The sequence below is a fragment of the Ixodes scapularis genome, unplaced genomic scaffold (assembly GCF_016920785.2).
Source record: "Ixodes scapularis isolate PalLabHiFi unplaced genomic scaffold, ASM1692078v2 PGA_scaffold2__306_contigs__length_199485367, whole genome shotgun sequence".
NCBI lineage: Eukaryota > Metazoa > Arthropoda > Arachnida > Ixodida > Ixodidae > Ixodes > Ixodes scapularis.
In genome coordinates, this window is record NW_024609857.1 from 114,019,371 (window position 1) to 114,039,580 (window position 20,210).

The following is a 20,210-nucleotide window of genomic DNA, read 5'->3' on the forward strand; positions in this document are numbered from 1 at the left end:
GAATTCAGAAAGACGAGAACCTGCAACAGCAGAAACGGTGAGCGCTCCATCCTGCGCGTGTCATGCCCCAAGAAGAATGCGTTCGGGGCGTCCTTATATACGGCTCCGCCGGTGGCAGACGATCCAAGTTGCCTGCACAGTGTCGCCCAAGCATCTTGAACTGGGTTTGGTGTCGCCGTCGTGTTGAAGAAGTCGGTAGGGGATCTGGCTGTGTCGCGTAGTCCAGGCTTGGCGCCGCCGCACAGTGAATTCAGAAAGACGAGAACCTGCAACAGCAGAAACGGTGAGCGCTCCATCCTGCGCGTGTCATGCCCCAAGAAGAATGCGTTCGGGGCGTCCTTATATACGGCTCCGCCGGTGGCAGACGATCCAAGTTGCCTGCACAGTGTCGCCCAAGCATCTTGAACTGGGTTTGGTGTCGCCGTCGTGTTGAAGAAGTCGGTAGGGGATCTGGCTGTGTCGCGTAGTCCAGGCTTGGCGCCGCCGCACAGTGAATTCAGAAAGACGAGAACCTGCAACAGCAGAAACGGTGAGCGCTCCATCCTGCGCGTGTCATGCCCCAAGAAGAATGCGTTCGGGGCGTCCTTATATACGGCCCCGCCGGTGGCAGACGATCCAAGTTGCCTGCACAGTGTCGCCCAAGCATCTTGAACTGGGTTTGGTGTCGCCGTCGTGTTGAAGAAGTCGGTAGGGGATCTGGCTGTGTCGCGTAGTCCAGGCTTGGCGCCGCCGCACAGTGAATTCAGAAAGACGAGAACCTCCAACAGCAGAAACGGTGAGCGCTCCATCTTGCGCGTGTCATGCCCCAAGAAGAATGCGTTCGGGGCGTCCTTATATACGGCCCCGCCGGTGGCAGACGATCCAAGTTGCCTGCACAGTGTCGCCCAAGCATCTTGAACTGGGTTTGGTGTCGCCGTCGTGTTGAAGAAGTCGGTAGGGGATCTGGCTGTGTCGCGTAGTCCAGGCTTGGCGCCGCCGCACAGTGAATTCAGAAAGACGAGAACCTGCAACAGCAGAAACGGTGAGCGCTCCATCCTGCGCGTGTCATGCCCCAAGAAGAATGCGTTCGGGGCGTCCTTATATACGGCTCCGCCGGTGGCAGACGATCCAAGTTGCCTGCACAGTGTCGCCCAAGCATCTTGAACTGGGTTTGGTGTCGCCGTCGTGTTGAAGAAGTCGGTAGGGGATCTGGCTGTGTCGCGTAGTCCAGGCTTGGCGCCGCCGCACAGTGAATTCAGAAAGACGAGAACCTGCAACAGCAGAAACGGTGAGCGCTCCATCCTGCGCGTGTCATGCCCCAAGAAGAATGCGTTCGGGGCGTCCTTATATACGGCCCCGCCGGTGGCAGACGATCCAAGTTGCCTGCACAGTGTCGCCCAAGCATCTTGAACTGGGTTTGGTGTCGCCGTCGTGTTGAAGAAGTCGGTAGGGGATCTGGCTGTGTCGCGTAGTCCAGGCTTGGCGCCGCCGCACAGTGAATTCAGAAAGACGAGAACCTGCAACAGCAGAAACGGTGAGCGCTCCATCCTGCGCGTGTCATGCCCCAAGAAGAATGCGTTCGGGGCGTCCTTATATACGGCTCCGCCGGTGGCAGACGATCCAAGTTGCCTGCACAGTGTCGCCCAAGCATCTTGAACTGGGTTTGGTGTCGCCGTCGTGTTGAAGAAGTCGGTAGGGGATCTGGCTGTGTCGCGTTGTCCAGGCTTGGCGCCGCCGCACAGTGAATTCAGAAAGACGAGAACCTGCAACAGCAGAAACGGTGAGCGCTCCATCCTGCGCGTGTCATGCCCCAAGAAGAATGCGTTCGGGGCGTCCTTATATACGGCTCCGCCGGTGGCAGACGATCCAAGTTGCCTGCACAGTGTCGCCCAAGCATCTTGAACTGGGTTTGGTGTCGCCGTCGTGTTGAAGAAGTCGGTAGGGGATCTGGCTGTGTCGCGTAGTCCAGGCTTGGCGCCGCCGCACAGTGAATTCAGAAAGACGAGAACCTGCAACAGCAGAAACGGTGAGCGCTCCATCCTGCGCGTGTCATGCCCCAAGAAGAACGCGTTCGGGGCGTCCTTATATACGGCTCCGCCGGTGGCAGACGATCCAAGTTGCCTGCACAGTGTCGCCCAAGCATCTTGAACTGGGTTTGGTGTCGCCGTCGTGTTGAAGAAGTCGGTAGGGGATCTGGCTGTGTCGCGTAGTCCAGGCTTGGCGCCGCCGCACAGTGAATTCAGAAAGACGAGAACCTGCAACAGCAGAAACGGTGAGCGCTCCATCCTGCGCGTGTCATGCCCCAAGAAGAATGCGTTCGGGGCGTCTTTATATACGGCCCCGCCGGTGGCAGACGATCCAAGTTGCCTGCACAGTGTCGCCCAAGCATCTTGAACTGGGTTTGGTGTCGCCGTCGTGTTGAAGAAGTCGGTAGGGGATCTGGCTGTGTCGCGTAGTCCAGGCTTGGCGCCGCCGCACAGTGAATTCAGAAAGACGAGAATTTGCAACAGCAGAAACGGTGAGCGCTCCATCCTGCGCGTGTCATGCCCCAAGAAGAATGCGTTCGGGGCGTCCTTATATACGGCCCCGCCGGTGGCAGACGATCCAAGTTGCCTGCACAGTGTCGCCCAAGCATCTTGAACTGGGTTTGGTGTCGCCGTCGTGTTGAAGAAGTCGGTAGGGGATCTGGCTGTGTCGCGTAGTCCAGGCTTGGCGCCGCCGCACAGTGAATTCAGAAAGACGAGAACCTGCAACAGCAGAAACGGTGAGCGCTCCATCCTGCGCGTGTCATGCCCCAAGAAGAATGCGTTCGGGGCGTCCTTATATACGGCCCCGCCGGTGGCAGACGATCCAAGTTGCCTACACAGTGTCGCCCAAGCATCGTGAACTGGGTTTGGTGTCGCCGTCGTGTTGAAGAAGTCGGTAGGGGATCTGGCTGTGTCGCGTAGTCCAGGCTTGGCGCCGCCGCACAGTGAATTCAGAAAGACGAGAACCTGCAACAGCAGAAACGGTGAGCGCTCCATCTTGCGCGTGTCATGCCCCAAGAAGAATGCGTTCGGGGCGTCCTTATATACGGCCCCGCCGGTGGCAGACGATCCAAGTTGCCTGCACAGTGTCGCCCAAGCATCTTGAACTGGGTTTGGTGTCGCCGTCGTGTTGAAGAAGTCGGTAGGGGATCTGGCTGTGTCGCGTTGTCCAGGCTTGGCGCCGCCGCACAGTGAATTCAGAAAGACGAGAACCTGCAACAGCAGAAACGGTGAGCGCTCCATCCTGCGCGTGTCATACCCCAAGAAGAATGCGTTCGGGGCGTCCTTATATACGGCCCCGCCGGTGGCAGACGATCCAAGTTGCCTACACAGTGTCGCCCAAGCATCGTGAACTGGGTTTGGTGTCGCCGTCGTGTTGAAGAAGTCGGTAGGGGATCTGGCTGTGTCGCGTAGTCCAGGCTTGGCGCCGCCGCACAGTGAATTCAGAAAGACGAGAACCTGCAACAGCAGAAACGGTGAGCGCTCCATCCTGCGCGTGTCATGCCCCAAGAAGAATGCGTTCGGGGCGTCCTTATATACGTCCCCGCCGGTGGCAGACGATCCAGGTTGCCTGCACATGTCGCCCAAGCATCCAGAACTGGGTTTGGTGTCGCCGTTGTGTTGAAGAAGTCGGTAGGGGATCTGGCTGTGTCGCGTAGTCCAGGCTTGGCGCCGCCGCACAGTGAATTCAGAAAGACGAGAACCTGCAACAGCAGAAACGGTGAGCGCTCCATCTTGCGCGTGTCATGCCCCAAGAAGAATGCGTTCGGGGCGTCCTTATATACGGCCCCGCCGGTGGCAGACGATCCAAGTTGCCTGCACAGTGTCGCCCAAGCATCTTGAACTGGGTTTGGTGTCGCCGTCGTGTTGAAGAAGTCGGTAGGGGATCTGGCTGTGTCGCGTAGTCCAGGCTTGGCGCCGCCGCACAGTGAATTCAGAAAGACGAGAACCTGCAACAGCAGAAACGGTGAGCGCTCCATCTTGCGCGTGTCATGCCCCAAGAAGAATGCGTTCGGGGCGTCCTTATATACGGCCCCGCCGGTGGCAGACGATCCAAGTTGCCTGCACAGTGTCGCCCAAGCATCTTGAACTGGGTTTGGTGTCGCCGTCGTGTTGAAGAAGTCGGTAGGGGATCTGGCTGTGTCGCGTAGTCCAGGCTTGGCGCCGCCGCACAGTGAATTCAGAAAGACGAGAACCTGCAACAGCAGAAACGGTGAGCGCTCCATCCTGCGCGTGTCATGCCCCAAGAAGAATGCGTTCGGGGCGTCCTTATATACGGCTCCGCCGGTGGCAGACGATCCAAGTTGCCTGCACAGTGTCGCCCAAGCATCTTGAACTGGGTTTGGTGTCGCCGTCGTGTTGAAGAAGTCGGTAGGGGATCTGGCTGTGTCGCGTAGTCCAGGCTTGGCGCCGCCGCACAGTGAATTCAGAAAGACGAGAACCTGCAACAGCAGAAACGGTGAGCGCTCCATCCTGCGCGTGTCATGCCCCAAGAAGAATGCGTTAGGGGGGTCCTTATATACGGCCCCGCCGGTGGCAGACGATCCAGGTTGCCTGCACATGTCGCCCAAGCATCCAGAACTGGGTTTGGTGTCGCCGTTGTGTTGAAGAAGTCGGTAGGGGATCTGGCTGTGTCGCGTAGTCCAGGCTTGGCGCCGCCGCACAGTGAATTCAGAAAGACGAGAACCTGCAACAGCAGAAACGGTGAGCGCTCCATCTTGCGCGTGTCATGCCCCAAGAAGAATGCGTTCGGGGCGTCCTTATATACGGCCCCGCCGGTGGCAGACGATCCAGGTTGCCTGCACATGTCGCCCAAGCATCCAGAACTGGGTTTGGTGTCGCCGTCGTGTTGAAGAAGTCGGTAGGGGATCTGGCTGTGTCGCGTAGTCCAGGCTTGGCGCCGCCGCACAGTGAATTCAGAAAGACGAGAACCTGCAACAGCAGAAACGGTGAGCGCTCCATCCTGCGCGTGTCATGCCCCAAGAAGAATGCGTTCGGGGCGTCCTTATATACGGCCCCGCCGGTGGCAGACGATCCAAGTTGCCTGCACAGTGTCGCCCAAGCATCTTGAACTGGGTTTGGTGTCGCCGTCGTGTTGAAGAAGTCGGTAGGGGATCTGGCTGTGTCGCGTAGTCCAGGCTTGGCGCCGCCGCACAGTGAATTCAGAAAGACGAGAACCTGCAACAGCAGAAACGGTGAGCGCTCCATCTTGCGCGTGTCATGCCCCAAGAAGAATGCGTTCGGGGCGTCCTTATATACGGCCCCGCCGGTGGCAGACGATCCAGGTTGCCTGCACATGTCGCCCAAGCATCCAGAACTGGGTTTGGTGTCGCCGTCGTGTTGAAGAAGTCGGTAGGGGATCTGGCTGTGTCGCGTAGTCCAGGCTTGGCGCCGCCGCACAGTGAATTCAGAAAGACGAGAACCTGCAACAGCAGAAACGGTGAGCGCTCCATCCTGCGCGTGTCATGCCCCAAGAAGAATGCGTTCGGGGCGTCCTTATATACGGCCCCGCCGGTGGCAGACGATCCAAGTTGCCTGCACAGTGTCGCCCAAGCATCTTGAACTGGGTTTGGTGTCGCCGTCGTGTTGAAGAAGTCGGTAGGGGATCTGGCTGTGTCGCGTAGTCCAGGCTTGGCGCCGCCGCACAGTGAATTCAGAAAGACGAGAACCTGCAACAGCAGAAACGGTGAGCGCTCCATCCTGCGCGTGTCATGCCCCAAGAAGAATGCGTTCGGGGCGTCCTTATATACGGCCCCGCCGGTGGCAGACGATCCAAGTTGCCTGCACAGTGTCGCCCAAGCATCTTGAACTGGGTTTGGTGTCGCCGTCGTGTTGAAGAAGTCGGTAGGGGATCTGGCTGTGTCGCGTAGTCCAGGCTTGGCGCCGCCGCACAGTGAATTCAGAAAGACGAGAACCTGCAACAGCAGAAACGGTGAGCGCTCCATCTTGCGCGTGTCATGCCCCAAGAAGAATGCGTTCGGGGCGTCCTTATATACGGCCCCGCCGGTGGCAGACGATCCAGGTTGCCCGCACATGTCGCCCAAGCATCCAGAACTGGGTTTGGTGTCGCCGTCGTGTTGAAGAAGTCGGTAGGGGATCTGGCTGTGTCGCGTAGTCCAGGCTTGGCGCCGCCGCACAGTGAATTCAGAAAGACGAGAACCTGCAACAGCAGAAACGGTGAGCGCTCCATCCTGCGCGTGTCATGCCCCAAGAAGAATGCGTTCGGGGCGTCCTTATATACGGCCCCGCCGGTGGCAGACGATCCAAGTTGCCTGCACAGTGTCGCCCAAGCATCTTGAACTGGGTTTGGTGTCGCCGTCGTGTTGAAGAAGTCGGTAGGGGATCTGGCTGTGTCGCGTAGTCCAGGCTTGGCGCCGCCGCACAGTGAATTCAGAAAGACGAGAACCTGCAACAGCAGAAACGGTGAGCGCTCCATCTTGCGCGTGTCATGCCCCAAGAAGAATGCGTTCGGGGCGTCCTTATATACGGCCCCGCCGGTGGCAGACGATCCAGGTTGCCTGCACATGTCGGCCAAGCATCCAGAACTGGGTTTGGTGTCGCCGTCGTGTTGAAGAAGTCGGTAGGGGATCTGGCTGTGTCGCGTAGTCCAGGCTTGGCGCCGCCGCACAGTGAATTCAGAAAGACGAGAACCTGCAACAGCAGAAACGGTGAGCGCTCCATCCTGCGCGTGTCATGCCCCAAGAAGAATGCGTTCGGGGCGTCCTTATATACGGCCCCGCCGGTGGCAGACGATCCAAGTTGCCTGCACAGTGTCGCCCAAGCATCTTGAACTGGGTTTGGTGTCGCCGTCGTGTTGAAGAAGTCGGTAGGGGATCTGGCTGTGTCGCGTAGTCCAGGCTTGGCGCCGCCGCACAGTGAATTCAGAAAGACGAGAACCTGCAACAGCAGAAACGGTGAGCGCTCCATCTTGCGCGTGTCATGCCCCAAGAAGAATGCGTTCGGGGCGTCCTTATATACGGCCCCGCCGGTGGCAGACGATCCAGGTTGCCTGCACATGTCGCCCAAGCATCTTGAACTGGGTTTGGTGTCGCCGTCGTGTTGAAGAAGTCGGTAGGGGATCTGGCTGTGTCGCGTAGTCCAGGCTTGGCGCCGCCGCACAGTGAATTCAGAAAGACGAGAACCTGCAAACGCAGAAACGGTGAGCGCTCCATCCTGCGCGTGTCATGCCCCAAGAAGAATGCGTTCGGGGCGTCCTTATATACGGCTCCGCCGGTGGCAGACGATCCAAGTTGCCTGCACAGTGTCGCCCAAGCATCTTGAACTGGGTTTGGCGTCGCCGTCGTGTTGAAGAAGTCGGTAGGGGATCTGGCTGTGTCGCGTAGTCCAGGCTTGGCGCCGCCGCACAGTGAATTCAGAAAGACGAGAACCTGCAACAGCAGAAACGGTGAGCGCTCCATCCTGCGCGTGTCATGCCCCAAGAAGAATGCGTTCGGGGCGTCCTTATATACGGCTCCGCCGGTGGCAGACGATCCAAGTTGCCTGCACAGTGTCGCCCAAGCATCCAGAACTGGGTTTGGTGTCGCCGTCGTGTTGAAGAAGTCGGTAGGGGATCTGGCTGTGTCGCGTAGTCCAGGCTTGGCGCCGCCGCACAGTGAATTCAGAAAGACGAGAACCTGCAACAGCAGAAACGGTGAGCGCTCCATCCTGCGCGTGTCATGCCCCAAGAAGAATGCGTTCGGGGCGTCCTTATATACGGCCCCGCCGGTGGCAGACGATCCAAGTTGCCTGCACAGTGTCGCCCAAGCATCTTGAACTGGGTTTGGTGTCGCCGTCGTGTTGAAGAAGTCGGTAGGGGATCTGGCTGTGTCGCGTAGTCCAGGCTTGGCGCCGCCGCACAGTGAATTCAGAAAGACGAGAACCTGCAACAGCAGAAACGGTGAGCGCTCCATCTTGCGCGTGTCATGCCCCAAGAAGAATGCGTTCGGGGCGTCCTTATATACGGCCCCGCCGGTGGCAGACGATCCAGGTTGCCTGCACATGTCGGCCAAGCATCCAGAACTGGGTTTGGTGTCGCCGTCGTGTTGAAGAAGTCGGTAGGGGATCTGGCTGTGTCGCGTAGTCCAGGCTTGGCGCCGCCGCACAGTGAATTCAGAAAGACGAGAACCTGCAACAGCAGAAACGGTGAGCGCTCCATCCTGCGCGTGTCATGCCCCAAGAAGAATGCGTTCGGGGCGTCCTTATATACGGCCCCGCCGGTGGCAGACGATCCAAGTTGCCTGCACAGTGTCGCCCAAGCATCTTGAACTGGGTTTGGTGTCGCCGTCGTGTTGAAGAAGTCGGTAGGGGATCTGGCTGTATCGCGTAGTCCAGGCTTGGCGCCGCCGCACAGTGAATTCAGAAAGACGAGAACCTGCAACAGCAGAAACGGTGAGCGCTCCATCTTGCGCGTGTCGTGCCCCAAGAAGAATGCGTTCGGGGCGTCCTTATATACGGCCCCGCCGGTGGCAGACGATCCAGGTTGCCTGCACATGTCGCCCAAGCATCTTGAACTGGGTTTGGTGTCGCCGTCGTGTTGAAGAAGTCGGTAGGGGATCTGGCTGTGTCGCGTAGTCCAGGCTTGGCGCCGCCGCACAGTGAATTCAGAAAGACGAGAACCTGCAACAGCAGAAACGGTGAGCGCTCCATCCTGCGCGTGTCATGCCCCAAGAAGAATGCGTTCGGGGCGTCCTTATATACGGCTCCGCCGGTGGCAGACGATCCAAGTTGCCTGCACAGTGTCGCCCAAGCATCTTGAACTGGGTTTGGTGTCGCCGTCGTGTTGAAGAAGTCGGTAGGGGATCTGGCTGTGTCGCGTAGTCCAGGCTTGGCGCCGCCGCACAGTGAATTCAGAAAGACGAGAACCTGCAACAGCAGAAACGGTGAGCGCTCCATCCTGCGCGTGTCATGCCCCAAGAAGAATGCGTTCGGGGCGTCCTTATATACGGCTCCGCCGGTGGCAGACGATCCAAGTTGCCTGCACAGTGTCGCCCAAGCATCTTGAACTGGGTTTGGTGTCGCCGTCGTGTTGAAGAAGTCGGTAGGGGATCTGGCTGTGTCGCGTAGTCCAGGCTTGGCGCCGCCGCACAGTGAATTCAGAAAGACGAGAACCTGCAACAGCAGAAACGGTGAGCGCTCCATCCTGCGCGTGTCATGCCCCAAGAAGAATGCGTTCGGGGCGTCCTTATATACGGCTCCGCCGGTGGCAGACGATCCAGGTTGCCTGCACATGTCGCCCAAGCATCCAGAACTGGGTTTGGTGTTGCCGTTGTGTTGAAGAAGTCGGTAGGGGATCTGGCTGTGTCGCGTAGTCCAGGCTTGGCGCCGCCGCACAGTGAATTCAGAAAGACGAGAACCTGCAACAGCAGAAACGGTGAGCGCTCCATCTTGCGCGTGTCATGCCCCAAGAAGAATGCGTTCGGGGCGTCCTTATATACGGCCCCGCCGGTGGCAGACGATCCAGGTTGCCTGCACATGTCGCCCAAGCATCCAGAACTGGGTTTGGTGTCGCCGTTGTGTTGAAGAAGTCGGTAGGGGATCTGGCTGTGTCGCGTAGTCCAGGCTTGGCGCCGCCGCACAGTGAATTCAGAAAGACGAGAACCTGCAACAGCAGAAACGGTGAGCGCTCCATCTTGCGCGTGTCATGCCCCTTGGGTCATCTGTGCCATGAACGATGATCTGCGATCTTTAATCAGAACTTTGGGAGCGCCGTGCCGGAGGACGATGGGCTCGATGAAGAACTTGCCGACTTCCACAGCAGTCCCTGAAGGAAGGGCTTTCGTTTCGGCGTACCGCGTGAGATAATCTGTGGCGACGATTATCCAGTGGTTTCCTCACATTGACGACGGAAAAGGGCCAAGCAGATCCATTATGATCTGCTGGAACGGTGCAGTCGGAGGAGCAATCGGCTGCAGGTGACCTGCCGGCTTCGTCCGCGGTTTCTTACGTCGCTGCCACTCGTAATACGATCAGGTGTAGAGGTGGACGGCTTTGGGGAGCTTTGGCCAGTAATACCTTTCTCGAATGCGGGCCAGTGTTCGGCTGTAACCGAGGCGTCCGGACGTCGGGTCGTCGTGACATGCTTGAAAGATCTCTTTCGAAGGTCGGTCGGGATTACCAGAACCGCGGTGTGTTGTTGTTCCCGAAGTTCTCTTTGTGGAGCACACCTTGTCGAATTGCGAAGGTCGGCAGTACTCGTGCGAAGACACGTGGCACGGTACTCTCGCCCCCTTGCAGGTGCTCGATTAATGCGCGCAGCTCAGGATAGTACCGTTGACGTCGTGACATGTCGTCGGTGTTCACTGCTCCTAGGAAGCGCTCGTCGTCATTGTCGTCGCTGCAGCCGGAAGGGGTTTCGACGGGGGTTTCTGGACAGGCAGTCGGTGTAGCTGTACTTGCTGCCTAGCTGACTTGTAGACCACAGTCATGTTGAACTCTTGTAGTCTGGGACTCCATCGAGTGAGGCGTCCTGACGGGTCCTTGAGCTTCACAAGCCAGCAAATCGAGTGGTAGTCCGTCACCGCGCGGAACGGGCTCCCGTACAAGTACGGACGAAACTTCGTGATTGCCCAGACGACCGCAAGGCATTCTTTCTCACTCGTGGAGTAATTTTTTTCCGCCTTGGACAGTGTCCGACTTGCGTAGGCGATGACTCGCTCGATACCTTCTTGCACTTGAACCAGTACCGCGCCTAGCCCCGCGTTACTTGCGTCCGCGTGGATCTCGGTTTCCGCATCCTGATCGAAATGTCCAAGCACAGGAGGAGTCTAGAGTCGTTGTTTCAGCTCGTCGAATGCCTGCTGCTGCTCCTCGGCCCATTCGAACTTCTCGGCGTCCTTCCTGAAGTTTGTGAGCGGTGCGGAAATTTTAGCGAAATGCCGAACGAAGCGTCGATAATAGGCGCAAATTCCAAGGAATCTTCGCACGGCCTTCTTCCCTGTCGGCGCTGGAAATGCCGCGACGGCGCGAGTTTTCTCGGGGTCTGGGCGTACGCCTTTTTTACTAACCACGTGGCCTAGGAACTTCAGTTCATCATAGGCGAACCGGCACTTTGACGGCTTGAGCGTGAGTCCGGCGGTCTGAATGACTTGAAGAACAGCTCGGAGTCGCCGCAAGTACTTGTCGAAGTCACTTGAAAACACTACGACGTCGTCAACGTAGACGAGAAAGCTCTGCCACTTCAGCCCTGCCAGTACCATGTCCATGACACACTGGACAGTTGCCAGCACCGTGCATATGCCAAAAGGCATCATCTCGAACTCGAACAGGCTTTCCGGCGTGACGAAAACTGTCTTCTCTCGGTCCCTTTTGTCGACTTCGATCTGCCAGTAGCCGCTCTTCAGGTCCATCGATGAAAAGTATCGAGAGTGGTGCAGCCGGTCTAGCATGTCATCGATTCGGGGGAGCGGGTAGACGTATTTCTTTGTTACCGCGTTCAGCTGCCGGTAGTCCACGCAGAACCTAAGCGTTCCGTCCTTCTTCCTAACCAGCACGATTGGAGAGGCTCACGGACTGCTTGAAGGCTGCATTATGTCATCGTTCAGCATTTCTTCCACTTGCTGTTGGATGACCTCCCGTTCTTTTATAGAGACTCGGTACGGCGATCGGTGCACAAGGAATGCGTCGTCCTCGGTGACGATGCGATGCTTCGCAACGGTGGTTTGGCGCACCTTTGACGACGTCGCGAAGCAGTCGCTGTATTGGGCGAGGAGGTCACTCAGCTGCCGTCGTTTCGGGCCTGGAAGCTTGGCGTCAATGTCAAGCTGCGCTGGCGGCATAATGTCTTGCTGAGGTGGCGATGATTCTTCAGTAATTGCGGCGATTTCGACGGAGTTCCAAAGTTGCTCGACGTGGCCCACAGCGGCACCTTTTGTGAGGTGTTGCGTCTCTTGTCGGATGTTTGTCACGAGGACCACGGTGCGCCTATCCTGAAGTTTAGTCACTTCTCTTGCGACGCCTATTCCTCTTCCCAGGAGCAATTGAAGGCTGCCTTCCAGAACGACTTTGCCGCAGGTAGCTGCATCGGTCACAACGGGTACGACAACACTTGATCGCGGCGGCAGGTTCACGTGGTCAGCAGCGACTCGGACGGCGGCTGACGCTGTTTGGCGTTTCTCTGAAGGTGGAACAGGCGTCTGCAGCGTCAATCTGTTTTCACCAAGGTCGATGACGGCGCCGTATTCACACAGAAAGTCCATGCCGAGAATAACGTCCTTGGCACAGTCTTGTTGAATGACGGATTTTACAGGGCACGTCTCACCGTGGATCTTGACGCGAGCGGTACATCTCCCGACTGGTGTGATGAGATGCCTTCCGACGGTTCGTATTTGAGGTCCATCCCACGGTGTTGTCACTTTTCGCAGGCGGCGAGAGAGCCTCCCACTCAAGACTGAGTAGTCTGCCCTGGTGTCCACGAGTGCTGATGCGTCGAGGCCGTCGATAACAACGTTTAGCCTCTTGGACATCGTTGCAGGGGCATCGGTGCGATGCGGGGCGTCGGGAGAGTGGGAGCGCTCCGGCGTTTTTGGAGGCTGTTTGCTTCCGTCGTTTTCGGAAACGTCACCTCCAGGCGTTGCCGTACTTAGTTTTCCCGGCGACGTAGGGGAGATAGGCTTTCTCGGCGGGGTCGTTGCGCTGGGGACGCTGAACGTCGTGGCGACGGGGAGCGGGCTTCACGGCGGAGAGACGACACTGGGGAGGGGGAGCGTCGGGGGTACTCCTCGATGTCGCGAGGGCGTTCATCGTATCTTGGGCGCGGGTCGCTCGGGTGGAATCCGCGCAGCCCCAGTTGTCTGTAGCGGCATCGCCGATAAATGTGGCCGGCATCACCGCAGTGAGAGCACAACGGGCGTCGATCGGCCGTCCTCCATTCGTCGGTCTGTCGTGGCGCTGCTTGTTCTGGGTGGGCGTGCGCCCGATCTTCCTGGCGTCGGGAGAACTGCGGCGCTGGAGGTTCACGTCGGGGTGGTGCCGTGACCTGGCGGTGAGCTTGCGGCGGTCGTCGGGCTATGGCGGCGTAGGTCAGTGTCGGTTCTTCGGGTGCGGCCACGGTGACAGGGATATCTGGTAGGAACGTTCGCTGAACCTCGTCTCAGACGACCTCGACAATGGAGATTGAGGCCGGGCGTTCAGCAGTCGGTAGAAGCTTCATAAGCTTCTTCCGGACGATGTCGCAGATGATGTCGCGAAGGCCAGGGATGCTAGGGTTGATGTCGTAGCCCGATGCAGAAGCAGCAGCGACGCTCGAGTGCCGATCGTAGTGGGTGGCTCTTGCGAGGAGGGCACGTTCCATGTTCGTGGCCTCCGTGACGAAGTCTTCGACGGTGGATGGGGGGTTGCGAAAAAGACCACCGAAGAGCCGCTCTTCGGTGGTCGTCTCCTTGACACCTCGCATTAGGATTCGCAGCTTCGTTTCGTCGGTGGCTTGAGGGTCGGCGCGAGCGACCAGGCGCAAATCATCCTCGACGAAACTGGTGATAGTCTCGTTTTGTCCCTGTGTCCTCATTCGAAGAAGGTCCTCGGCCTTCTCTCATAGATATTGGATGGCGAATGTCCGTCTCAGCGCATCCTTGCAGGTAGTCCACGAGATCAAGGAAGTCTCGCGATTCTCGAACAAGTACCTGGCCATCCCTTTGAGCGCAAAGTAAAGACTCTGCAGGCGCTGTTCGTCCGTCCATCGGTTGTACTGGGCCACTCGCTCGTACTGCTGTAGCCAGTCCTCGATGTCTTCATAAGGCTCACCGTGGAAGGACGAGGGCGTACGGGCAGGGACGGGTAGACAACAACGGGTGGAGTGGTCATCGTCGCGGTCTTCTTTTTTGGTTTCTGCGGCAGGGGTCCGAGTTCCGGGGGTAGGCCTTGGTTACGGCGACTTGACCGCGCCTTGGTCTGGTCTTCTGCGAAGGGTAGCCTCCCGGGGTTGAGCACGTCACTTGGCCGGCGCGTTTTCGAAGGGGTACGGTCCAAGGGCGTAGAATGCAAATACCCCGCACCTCCACCAATATGTCACGAATGACAAGAGTTGAGGCGATAGTAAATTGAGAAACTAAACGTTTGATGGGGCGAACTTGTGCCCGAAAATAAAAAGGAAACAGAATATAACAAAGCGTCGCAGGCGTCGAAGTCGGCGTGACAGCAGAGTCGAACGCTGGGGAGAAACTGACTCCGCTCGCCTTCCGGAATCCCTTACGTATCCTCGTGAGTTTCTGGATCGTTCGGCGTAGAACTCTCCGTGTGTAGGACATTCGGAACTAGATCAGACGAGAATGCTCTCGAACGTACTAGAGGGCCAAGTTGAAAGAATAAATAAAAGGACAGTCCGCTCACTGGAATCGAACCTACACCTTCCACGCGACAGTCAAGCGCGGCAACCACTCGGCCACGCACGCGCTTGCTCGCCAACGCGCGTGGCACTACGTCGTCACGTTACACCATGACGGGACGTAGGAACAAAAATATGAGACTGCTGATAATGGAAACAATAAAAACTAAGCTCTTTCGCTTATTGTGTCAGGAAGGTTCTCGGGTGATAAAACGAATATTGCTAGATGGGCGTTAACCCGGCGAAACCACGGGCGTGAAATTAGGTGGAGCTACACGCTTGAAACTTTGAGTGCGGGATTTTTTAAAGTGCTCTTCATCGACCGGATGGCGGTGTTAGTTTGTCTCAAATAACAGTGCATTAGATGTTCAGGCAGCTACACCAACGAGAGGGAACGATTCATACATACACAAGCAGTTTCGTCGTTCCCTGGATTTCAAACTTGGTCGCGCGATTTTAGAACTGTTCTTCCATTCCCAAACGCAGTTCTAGTATATTGTCTATATTGTCACGGGTGGTGACCACAAGACCAATAAATAAAGAGGAACAAATAAACGTTTAATGTGGCGAACTTGTGCCAAAAATGAAAGGAGTAAAAAGATAACAGAGCGTCGCGGGCGTCGAAGTTGGCGTAACAGCAGAGTCGAACGCTGGGCGAGACTAACTCTGGCTCGCCACGCGAAGCCCCGCATGTACACGCGTGGGCTTCTGGAATAATCGGCATAGAAGGTTTGACGCGTAGAACATCCGGGCCTGGAGAAGAATCACGTGATGTAAACAAAAAAACTGCCGTAGTAGTCGGCGTCGGCGTCTGCTTTCGCTGTATTTCTTCGGTGAGTAACAAATTAAAGGTCTCCAAATTCAATCATTTTTTTGCTTAACTTTCAATAACAGAAGTCAAAGCTTTAAATAAACACGAATTATCTTTACATCTGTGATTGTGTGTTTAATATCGGTTGATAACAGGATATTTTGACAGTGGCAGTAGTTTTTGTGCTCACATTTTGAAGTGAAGGAGCCATCGGGGGCCCCAATTCTCACCGAACGCGACAAGGATACTCTGCTCGCTACATCGCTGAAGACAAAACATCACTGAGAATAAGTAGGAAGATAAGATGACTACTAAAATCAAGTCATGCCTGAGACCGATGAAGTTCAAAACAGTGACGAACTCGCCACAGCAGCTGCGAAAATGCCCGGAAATCGTCGAATAGAAGTCGTCGAGAAATCAAGTCACGAGACCTTGCATCGAAGGTACTTGTTGCTATCAGCAAGGTGACAGAACTGCACTGTACCGTCGTTGAACATCCGCTGCAGCGTCAAACGGACTTCAGTTTCACACTGTCGAGTTCAGAAAAAAAAATATGTATACTCCCACTAGTACATCACATCGTGCCGATAAGAACGGTCGTCTCTTCGCATCACCTGCCCCAGCCTGCCCCGATACAGCAATGAACGAATCTAGCATAGTAGTCGTTACGATTTGTCGTCGCCACGAATGAAAGATATAAAGCAAAATATCCCTAAAAAATCGCGATCACCATATAAGTTACGGTTATGGAACGATACAGTTTTCTGAAGCCAAGATTCTACTCGCGAGATTAGGAAAAATCACGGAAGATTGTCTCAAAACTCAGAAAACGAAAAAAATTGAATTTTCGCTATTTTATTACTTAAAAGCACCGCAATCTAATGCAAACGGCAAAGATGTCGACAATCAGCTGATCGACGAGATATTGTACTGCCACTATTCAACGCGCTGACCGGATTGAAGGATACGCGCTGCAAGTGTAAATAAACAAGGTGGTAAATAACAATACGTTACAGTTATGCGAAAATTAGTGAGCTCATACGAATAAGCTCGTTGACAGAAGAACCAACGGGAAGAGAGACGTGAGCCCCACAGCTCCGTACGTATCTCGGTTAGGGCTGACACGCCCTGAGAATGGATAGCCAACTTGAAAACAGGGGTCGATAAACACTTCACGCGAATCTATTTAGCATCCTTGTCACAATCGAAGGTCATTCTGTCGAGACTTTTACGCTGATGTAGCCTAAAACACTTTGCACAACCAATTTCGTCCACCACGTCGACCGCGACAAACCAGCCGCCATGTTTTTTGATTGAAGTCTTTATTTCTTTCGGATCAACCGAAAGGGGAACAGAGACTAAAGGCAGAAAATGCCTGACGAAGGTCTCTGTCCCCTTTGCAGTTCGTACATACGGTACACAGTATAGTAAACACTCCTGCACTTGTAGAACAATCGGCAATTCAAATAATGTCATAGCTTTATAATACATCATCATGAGGATCGCAACTAGTAATATAGATTGTGAAAGAAACTTTTTCACAAGTTAAAAAAATAAGAACCATCAAATTGTAAATGTATAAAAATGGCTATAAAACAGTGTCACTGCCCACCAAGAGTGTCCTCAGCTCTTTTTTAAATTTAGAAAAGGAGTTATTAAAATCCACGAAGGTCCCAATTGAATTTAATAATTTGATCACCTGATAATCTTTAGTTTGCTTTCCGTAATTTGTTCGAATCTGTGGGGGTCGTCTTAAAGAGTGCCGAAAGGTGTATCTGTGCTCTACATCACTTGTATTTTTATCATAAAGTTTCTCAGTTTTGATACGTTGCATTAACTTGAAATCATAAATTTGGTTAGCCTTGAGTATACCATGTTTTTTAAAAAGTGGCTCAGTTGGAAGGTCTTGCATATTTCCCGTGTAACTTTCAAATAGCCGCAAAATTTTCTTCTGTAATTTAAGAATCTTATTGTAGTTTGTGAGCGTGGTGGTGCCCCATACTAAAATACAGTAGCATAACTTTGAGTAAAAAAGAGAGTAATAAATTTGTTTTTTTAACCATGTAGGAATCAGGTTTCTTATTTTATACAAACATCCAACTGCCTGAGAAAGCTCAGCAGTCAACTTATTTACATGTGCATTCGAGCTAAGCTCCTGGTTAAACCAAACGCCTAAAAGTTTTTGTTCGGTGGCTTGCTCTATAATCGTGTTTTCGAAATACAGAGTTATTGGAGTATTATCATGTTTGTTTATTGGAGCAAAAATTATATACTTGGTTTTCTTAGAATTTAGTTGCAGTTTATTTTTATTGAGCCACACTGCTAATTCAGCGAGATAGCTATTTGCCATTGACTCTAGGGATGCTTTGGAGGCAGAGGCGAAAAATGCGTTCGTATCATCTGCGTATATAATCAATTCTGGAGATCTAGGAATAGCAGTAATGTCGTTTATGCAAAGGAGGAACAAGAAGGGGCCTAGGATAGAACCTTGGGGGACACCATATTTTACTTCCAACGTGTTTGAGAGAGAGTTGTTAACTTTGACAAATTGAAGGCGGTTTGTTAGATAATGTTTTATTAAAGCCAAAGCTATTCCTCGTATTCCGTACAGTTGAAGTTTACTTAACAAAATTTGGTGTTCAATCGTGTCGAATGCTTTTTTAAAGTCTAAAAAAACTCCCAGTGTGTATAATTTATTTTCCATGTTATATATTATTTTATCTTTCGTCTCAACAAGTGCCTGCTCTGATGACTTGCCCTTTTGGAAACCATACTGTGATTTGTTTATGGCATCATGCTTAATAAAAAAACTGATATAATCGGCTTTGTATAACTCCCTCAAATATTTTCGAAAATATTGGCAAGACTGATATAGGTCTATAATTTTGTAGATACGGTTTCCCTCCTTTAAAGACAGGGGTAACTTTAGCAATTTTTAGGGCGCCTGGGAATATACCCGATTCTAGAGTAAATCCAGGATTAAGAAACAACCAAAAGCAAAGCGCCCAATGTTGAGCGCTCAAGTTAAGCGTGGTTTAGTGCTAGGTTTAGCGATAAGCGATTTTGGTGCAACCGAACGAAACCGAAACTAAGCTTAGGTTCCCGGCTAACTTCTGCTTTGCGCTAAGCGGTGTTGGTGCAACCGGCCCTTAATATTGCAATGCAGGAACCGACCTCGAAGAAAACAAACAACAATGCAAAATATATTAAACACAGAATGCAACAGTAGTTATCTAAAGCACCATGCGATATTATAATACACATGTATGCAGTCTCATTGCCAGATGTAACAATGAGTGCCAATACCACAACCCGAAATCGTGTGGCCATTTATGACAATCAAAAGTGGTAGTGAAACGTGAAATATACATTGTATTTCGGAAAACCGGTGAATGTAATTAGATTTCTTTTCCGATTTCGATTCATCAGAGGACTATTCATCTCGCTATCTGGAAATGTTTATTTTGATTGAACTGAATTACAAAATTATACATGCAAATGGTAACTCCAGAAAATGTTCAATGCTTTCAAGAATAAAATGCTGTGAAATAGGTTTCACTTCGTAGGCTCAATATTTGTTCCTAAGCCTGTTTATTGCTTGCGGAGTATGATGATTTATGTGGAATAGGATACATAGCTATTTGTTTTCGCAAGGTCTAGGTGACATTCAATTAGTTACACACCTCTATGTGACACCAAATAAAATGTCGTTTGTTTAATTTTCAGATGTAGTCCGCCGTTATTCTTTTAAAATGATCAATCACATTATAAAGAAACTTTGCTGCGAAGTTTTCGGTAATTATATTGAAGGCATCATTGCGCAACGCTTATCCGGAGGCAGAGTATTTGTCTCTAACTTTTTGTTATAGTTGGCCACTTCTCAGGCAAGCCTAATGGTTAGTCACTCAGACCTGCTGCTGAGCACGATGCGTGTAAGGCGTGTCAATGCAGGATGCTCTCTTTTAAGCCGCAATCAATCCCGAATTTGTTTCGCAGGACAGCTGTAAAGTAAAAAGAAGTTCATGAGTTCTCACCATGATTCTTGACTATCATAAGCCCCTTCCCGTCCGCTATTCCACCAAGCCAGCTGCTAAATGCGTTTCCGACTCGTCTTTAAACCTTTATATTGCCAAAGGCAACGTGTATGATTGCACATGCTCACTTCAATTGCATCGCCTGGATAGAGCGTGACTCTGTTGCAAGACGTGACTGACAATTACTAGTGTTAGCAGCTTCACTCGGCGTCTACTTCGTATTTCAGTAAAACGGGACCTACTTGATCGAACAAATGCCAAAATATGCAGAGCGTCGTCATGGCTAAGTTCAAAGCCAGCGGTGCTGCGCAAAGCTATAACTATGGTAGGCATCGGCAGCCTTGTTTCGCACATGAGTGAATGGGTTTCATAAATTGAAACGGTGCGCGAAAACTCGTCAACGTAAAATAAGGAGTCGTCAAATCGCCTTTGGGTTACCTCACGGCATAAGGATCCTCATCTTCTCGGTAGATTTTTGTGCATGCCCAGTGAAGCACAGGCTGTTGCGCCCCACGAACTGGGGGGACATGTTGCACGTTTTGGACTCCCAGGCGACTAGGGAGAAGGAAGTGACGTAGGTGTGAAAGAACGTGCCTTAGCAGCACGACGCTACGCGTCATCAGCGACTCCACCAATCAACGTCCAAAGAGCGTTGTTGGCGTCACTTCCTTCTCCTTAGTCTTTTGGGAGTCCAAAACGTGCAACATAGCCCCCTTAGAAGCAGTGTTCCCAGATTGGGCTATAAATAACCAAACTGGGCTACTTTTTTTTCTAGTTGGCGTCGAAATTTCGTGGTTGGCTATGTGGCTAGTTTGGGCTATTTCTAAGAATGCTGCGAAATTTCGTCAAACCGCAAGTTCGACGCCGAACTTTGAGGTTCGGCCAGTTAATTTTTGATCTTTTGTCGAACCTCAAGTTCGACGCCGAACTTTGAGGTTCGGCCAGTTAATTTTCGATCTTTTATTCAGTTTCGAAAAAAAAAAGTGATTCTCTTTTTGCTAGTCGAGAGGAGAGAAAGGGAGGAGAAAGGCTTCAAACTTCTA